An 8,004-nucleotide genomic window follows, 5' to 3' on the forward strand; every position below is an offset into this window, starting at 1 on the left:
ACCACAAAATACGACATCACTGCTTGGATATTAAAACTAAAACTGCTGCACTATTTTAAAGAATATACTTTGGAGGGGGGTCCATTTGTTTGTGAGAGTCTAATGTATACGATCATATACAGTTTTACAACATAAACCGAGCTCTGATTGCATAATTTCTTGAAGAACGATGATAGAGAGCAGATCATTCAGAAGAAATATGACACAAACAATGGACAATATATCAATATTTCATGGATTTAACGCTTTTGTGGACAAAAAGTGCTGTTGGATGTTTTTCATGGACATTTCACCCAAGTGTGACGGATTGGATTCATCTCGCGATCACTATTTCATTACAATTTTGCGTGTTGTCATTTGCACACCCGACACAAATTACAATATTACTGTTTCTGGTGCATCTACATCGTAAAACAGACACCGTAGATTGACAGTAAACCCTTAGAACTTTCAAATGATGTATAATTTGTTATCTTTATTAATATTTTAAATAGTATCTAAGATAGATAGCTCCTTAGCCTGAGCTAACTTGATCACGTCGAGCTAGGCAGGCGTGGTTTCAGCAACCAGGCACCTCAGCTCCACCCACGTCCCGCCTCTTTGCCCATTTACGGTAATCCGGCAGTGCCAAGATGGCACTTCCTCTTCTTCTGGCTCCGCCCACTTTGGGCTTCAAAAATGCTCTTCAGAAACCTACGGGTGACGTCACGAACACTGCGTTCATGTTTTCAAAGTCTCTGTGCTAAAATGAGTAAATGGCAAAATTTCCATTTTTGGGTAAACTAACTATTTAAAATGTGTTGTGTTTAGTGGTGGATGAAGTACACCAATCAAGTACTTGAGTAAAAGTACAGATAATAAAATATTACTTGTAAAAGTACAAGTACTCACTTTCAATATTACTTGAGTAAAAGTACAACAGTAATTGATTTTTAATGTTCTTAAGGATTAAAAGTAAAAAGTGCTGATCGATGAAGCATGTTTATTATATTGTAGGCAGTACTACTCATTAGTCAGCAATAATAAGAAAGATTAGTGCAGACATTTAATATGTATTGATTTGTATTGATTACACTGCAGTGTTGTGGAAACTGCCCTATAAAATCCTCATATCACAATAAATTCAAGAATAATGAAAAAAACACAACAGATAAAATATTCCATACTATTCGCTATCAAGGAAATGTCATGGATACAAATAGGAAAATTTTTAATTTTGAGAAAGAGTTTTCTGCTCCGTGTCGACACTGCAATCAGCTCATTTATCTATATTACTGCTAATGTTATAAGGCAGACTGCATCTCTGAGATTTCTCTCAGTGAAAGTGAAGTATATATCACAGTCACATTATATTATGTGCAATTAAATTTGTATTTCCTGAAGGAAACAGCAGTGTTTGCAGGGCAGCTAAAGGATGATGTTGAGTTTTTAGTTTCTGTGTGAATGAAATGCTGTTGTCATGATGCTCAACACACGTCTTGTTTTCAGCTCACCATTCTATAGATGGTTTAAATATATGCAAGGAAGACTGATCATAATTCAGTAATTAAACAGAAGTAAGGAAAAAAGACCATCCGCAAACATGCACTACCGTTCAAAATTTTAGGTTCAGTATGATTTTTTTATGTTTTAAAGAAGTCTCTTCTGCTCACCAAAACTGCATTTATTTGATCAGAAATACAGCATAAACAGTAATATCATGAAATATTATTTCTATTTAAAATAACTGTTTTCTATGTGGACAAAATTTAAAATGAAATTTATTTCTGTGATCAAAACTGAATTTTCAGCATCATTACTCATCTTCAGTGTCACATGATCCTTCAGAAATCATTCTAATATGCTGATTTGCTGCTCAAGAAACATTTCTGATTATTATCAATGTTGAAAACAGTTTTTGCTGTTGCTCAAATTGCTCAAGAAGTTAATGCTGGTTCTGATAGAAAGGTGTCAGAATACACAGTGCATCACAGTTTGTTGCGTATGGGGCTGCATAGCCACAGACCAGTCAGGGTGCCCATGCTGACCTCTGTCCACCGCCGAAAGAGCCAACAGTGGGCACGTGAGCATCAGAACTGGACCACGGAGCAATGGAAGAAGGTGGCCTGGTCTGATGAATCATGTTTTCTTTTACATCACGTGGATGGCCGGGTGCGTGTGCGTCGCTTACCTGGGGAACACATGGCACCAGGATGAATTATGGGAAGAAGGCAAGCCGGCAGAGGCAGTGTGATCCTTTGGGCAATGTTCTGCTGGGAAACCTTGGGTCCTGCAATCCATGTGGATGTTACTTTGACACGTACCACCTACCTAAGCATTGTTGCAGACCATGTACACCCTTTCATGGAAACGGTATTCCCTGGTATCTGTGGCCTCTTTCAGCAGGATAATGCGTCCTGCCACAAAGCAAAAATGGTTCAGGAATGGTTTGAGGAGCACAACAACGAGTTTGAAGTGTTGACTTGGCCTCCAAATTCCCCAAATCTCAATCCAATCGAGCATCTGTGGCATGTGCTGAACAAACAAGTCCGATCCATGGAGGCTCCACCTCGCAACTTACAGGACTTAAAGGATCTGCTGCTAACATCTTGGTGCAGATACCACAGCACACCTTCAGGGGTCTAGTGGAGTCCATGCCTCGACGGGTCAGGGCTGTTTTGGCAGCAAAAGGGGGACCAACACAATATTAGGAAGGTGGTCATAATGTTATGCCTGATTGGTGTATATGCAAGTATTACAATGGGTTTATAACTGTGGGTTTCATTTCGAAGTCAATGAGAGATATATTGGGACTTAAATCTTAAATTTCTTTGGTAAAAATGATAAAATTGATAAAAACGTCTATGTTTGATTGCAGAAGTTAGTGTTATGTGGATTGGAACAAACCCTGAGCTGCACAAACACGGTAAGGTCAGGCTTTGAAAAACAATCCTTCATACCATGTTACATTTTTCAAAGCTCCACCCTGGTTATCAAGAATAGCAGAACAATGTCATTGCAGTGTTACTGAATTTTAGGCCAATCACACAATGAGTTTGTTTGCCAATTACATTCATTCCAAAGTGAGTCTCACACTGACCTCAAGTTTCAGGTTTCACTCCTCATATTTCTCATTCTGTTTAGAGCAGCAGGTACATCAAGTAACATAATTCCCCTGAGAAAAACTATTCTCACACCAGACTTTCCTCAATCAGTAGACCTGAAGTACACATTGACACAAACTAGAGATGTTCACAAAGCTTGAATTGAGAGCAGTTTTTTGGCATTCACATGAATTATGCATTGTGTCCAACGCATCTGCTGAGATGTGGCAGGATATGAATGTTGCCTCCATAAATCAGCGTTATTTTGACAAGCTTTCAACTCAAAGGCTGAATAAATGGGTTGCTGAAGCTGTTTTAGAAAAATGGCCAGATTTGTGTACGCCGATGACGATCGCTAACATCGCTGATTTTTATCGCCGCTGTCAATCATCACGGCTGGTTGCATCAACCGTGCGTCTTTTAAATGAGTATTTAAAATTAGGCAGCATTTAATTATTACACTGACTGAAGATTTCACTGAATAACAAGAATTTTCAGTGAATGATGATTTAAATCTCGTTCTGTTTCTCACACAAAGCAATCGTACAATAGCCTTGGTCATTAATGATCACTCTACTTTGATCATGCTTTAATGGTTTGTTTTCGTCCTTTTCGGACCTTGACAGCTCAGAATCACTGTCTGGAAACTTTCTGAGTGGCTTTATGAAACAGAAAATGAAGTGGAAAAGATGTGCCAGCTCTTTTATCAATTTTGTAAAGTGATAAAACACTAGGGTAAAGCTTTTAGGCACAAAATAATAGGCACTGTCCTTGAAATGTTTCACCACATTAATGGATTGTAAATCAACAATCCCTCCTGACTGGTAAATTCCCAACCTTTGATAACATATTTACAATCACAAATATTAGACAAGCCATGCAATCTCTACACAGCTATACCTGTATCTCTTAAGGCAAGACACAACAGAAAAATACCATTGGTGAATTTTGAGATTTTGGTCTATTTTGTTTCCATAACATCTTTCAGACTAGTGGAAATAAAACATTCAAAATACACACGTATCTTTAAAGAAGGTGAGTCAGAAATCTCCACTTCAGCAGCTTTACATACACCAAACTTTACAGTTTTATTCATATCAATATTCTTTTAAAGAGGGGTTTGTTCATATAAGATTCACCTGATTTTATTCCTAAATTTTCTTTCTGACTGTTGACAGTATTTTCTGATTTATGGAGTGATTTTGAACCTGCATGGCTTTATCCATTGTTCAGATTTCTGTTCTGGGGATTTTTGCAAATTAGTGCATATTTATTTAGAGAATAGCTTTTAAGCATTTAATTTCAGAAAACTTGCAATATAAAACAATTGTCTTAACATACTGTGATTAATCAACTGGGGAAAGCATGGTGATATCTGTTAGATACAATTTTTATTCTATTCACCTGTGATGTCTTGCCTTAAGGCGGGAACACACCAAGCCGACGCCGACGAACTAGTGGCGACGAAAGCCGACTGCGGGGTTGGCTCACGTCGGCAGTGTCTGTGTCCAAAGTTTCCTTGACACACCAAACCGACGCTCGACACCCGACGGCCAAGTAGCACGTCATTCTGCGCCTGCGCAAGATGAAATGCATTTCCGTACCAGCAGGTGGCAGTAGCCGACGGACCGGCGAGCTCCGACGCCGATTCAACATTTCGAATCGGCCAAAAAAAAGCCGACAAGGACCAACTTTAGCCGACGGTGTGGAACACACTGAGAAAACTTAGTCAGTCGACGAACAAAAACTGCCCGACGGCCGACCGTCGGCTTGGTGTGTTCCGGCCTTTAAATAGCATCATATTGGATTGATGTTTGCAGTACAAAAGTAAAAAACATTTCTTACAAAGGCTCAAGGACAATGCTAACAAAAACAAGAAGGTTCAGTTTATAATGCACAAGACATTTAATGCCCAAACAAACCAGTGGGAAGCTACTATGATTTCCAAGTTTTTAAAGCTACAAGCTACTCATAATGTTAAAGAGGACCTATTATGCCCTTTTACAAAGTCTTGATTTTGTTTTTGGGCTCTACTAGAACATGTTTTCATGCTTAAATGTTCAAAAAAGCAGCCCAGCTCCTCTCTTCCCAGTCTGTCAGTAACGCTCTGTTTAGTTCCTGTCTCTATGAAGCCCCTCCTTCCGAAAAGCACAGTGTGCTCTGATTGGTCGGCTGCACCAGTGTGTTGTGATTGGTCATGGTCAAGTGCTTCAAGTGTGTTTGGGAAATGTCCCACCCATTACCTTAACCATGAGTTTCAACAAACTACTAACTAACTCAACCAGGCCCCACCCCTTTATTTTGCATATGCATGCCGTGGCCGGGGATTATTTAAATGAGGAATATTGTGAGGTGTTCGTTCTCAGAAGAAAACTCGGTAACACTTTAGTATAGGGAACACATATAAACTATTAACTATGACTTTTCCCTCAATAAACTCCTAATTTACTGCTTATTAATAGTTAGTAAGGTAGTTGTTAAGTTTAGGTATTGGGTAGGATTAAGAATGTAGAATAAGGTCATGCAGAATGAGGTATCAATATGTGCTTAATAAGTACTAATAAATAGCCAATATTCTAGTAATATGCATGCTAATAAGCAACTAGTTAAAAGACCCTAAAATAAAGTGTTACCGAAAACTCAAGACTACAATGGAGGTGTTTCAGCGAGTTCAAAAAACAGTGTGTCAAACAAAAAAACAAACAAAAAGAAAGTCTATAAGTCTTCAAGGCCATACAGGTCTAGAATCTGAATTTATGAATCCTACTATGATAAAGGCATTGCTCATGAATATTAATTGGGTGATCTAAATAGGTGGCCCAGGTCAAACCAGCTCATCGGAGCCTCCACACTTCAGACGCCCCACAATCCAACACTCATGACCTGCATGAGATACGAGATGCAGTGAAGATCGATGCTCTGACATAACTTGAGTGCGAAACATGTAGTTTTTGAGTGTAGAACTGCATGTCCTCTACAAGACAACATCAGTATGAACTGATGACTCATCAAATATGGCTCATTTTAAATATATTCCTCCTACAGCATGACCGTAAGGTCACAGCGCTCTTGGTTTGAGAAATTAGCATCCTCCTCAGAAAATGACTCTCGTACCAGATTGCAATCGCATTAACATTTCAAGTGACCTCTTTCACAAGCCTGGACTTGTATCGATCAGCGAATGCAATTCAGGTCACAGTTTGGCAATGAAATAACAAGGACAGTGTTAGATCTTTACTAAACCAACTGCAACAATATCAATAACGACATCAACACCTCTACGGCCCACCCAATGCCTTGGATCCGGACGAGATCTCTGTGTGTCCTCAGCAACCCTTTTATCTGTCAGAATACAGTCCTTCAGAAATCTAATCTGCTGAAGCTCAGACACTTTAACTTCATGATTACTTACTCAAATGGAGAGAAAATGAGCAGGATGGTAAAAAAGAGTTACAGTTAGTCACCGATTAGTGAGGGATTGACAGCTAACTAACATGAGGATGACAATTTAAAGATCATATTTATATTTTCAAAACATTTTCTGATATTTTGACATCAGAGAATTCATTAAATCAGTCCAATACTTGACTTCACAAGTAAACAAACAAGATGGCGTGATCACTTAGCATTCCGGATGGCACGACTGCCAGCATTCCGGAACTGACTGGAATGCTGGCAACTGTCTGGAACAGCATTATCCATGAAAAAAACATGGAAATGTTGTTTGCTTCACTTTTTACTTATGTTTTGTCTTGAAACTTCACATGCACAGAACAGCACTTGCATTTTTTGCATTCAATAGGCTTTATGCCGAACGTCACATGAACAAACAGGAAAACATTTCATCCGCTTGTCGGAGAAAGTGTTAATGGCATTACAAACTGACAGACTTTTAAGGTAATCAGCTAACCAAGCTAGTTCTTTTTTTGTTGTTTTTTAAAAAAAAATTTAAATATGTAAATGTTAGTGAGAAGAAGAAAAATAAAAAAAACTTGTAGATATCAATCTGCATATGTGACGGTTATGCTCATCTTTGCTTGCTCCTTTCAAGGTATCGTGAGTAAAACAGCTCTGTATTTAACGAAGCACATACAAAACACCTGAACCAGAAGTGATGCATCTGTTTTACAGAGTACAGAAGTTATATAAGTTGCATATGAATGTACTCACCCAGTTAGCCTCTTATATTTCGCATTTTTAACCCAGTTTTTTTATTTAAAATCAAATGATGACAAAAAAAAAATGCAGCTTTTTGTGAGATATAAACTCACAATTGCGAGAAAAAAGTCAGAATTGCGAGTTTATATCTTGACTATAACACGCAATTCTGACTTTATATCACGCAATTCTGACTTTATAACTCGCAATTCTGACTTTATATCACGCAATTCTGACTTTATATCACTCAATTCTGACTTTATATCACGCAATTCTGACTTTATATCACGCAATTCTGACTTTATATCACGCAATTCTGACTTTATATCACTCGATTCTGACTTTATATCACTCAATTCTGACTTTATATCACTCAATTCTGACTTTATATCACGCAATTCTGACTTTATATCACGCAATTCTGACTTTATATCACTCGATTCTGACTTTATATCACTCGATTCTGACTTTATATCACTCAATTCTGACTTTATATCACTCAATTCTGACTTTATATCACGCAATTCTGACTTTATATCACTCAATTCTGACTTTATATCACGCAATTCTGACTTTATATCACTCAATTCTGACTTTATATCACGCAATTCTGACTTTATATCACTCAATTCTGACTTTATATCACGCAATTCTGACTTTATATCACGCAATTCTGACTTTATATCACACAATTCTGACTTTATATCACTCGATTCTGACTTTATATCACTCAATTCTGACTTTATATCACTCGATTCTGACT

The 8,004-nt window shown here is 37.9% G+C and overlaps 1 protein-coding gene across 1 annotated transcript in view; it reads right to left on the reverse strand.

The window, feature by feature from the left end:
- ifnlr1 (interferon lambda receptor 1) overlaps window positions 1–2,717 on the reverse strand; it is a 42,471-nt gene extending 39,754 nt beyond the window's left edge. The window contains exon 1 of the mRNA XM_051865344.1: window positions 2,549–2,717. The gene's annotated coding sequence lies outside the window, so the exon portion shown is untranslated. The remainder of the gene's footprint in view (window positions 1–2,548) is intronic.
- Window positions 2,718–8,004: the final 5,287 nt, after the last annotated feature.

Source organism: Ctenopharyngodon idella, chromosome 16 (genome assembly GCF_019924925.1).
Source record: "Ctenopharyngodon idella isolate HZGC_01 chromosome 16, HZGC01, whole genome shotgun sequence".
Lineage (NCBI taxonomy): Eukaryota > Metazoa > Chordata > Actinopteri > Cypriniformes > Xenocyprididae > Ctenopharyngodon > Ctenopharyngodon idella.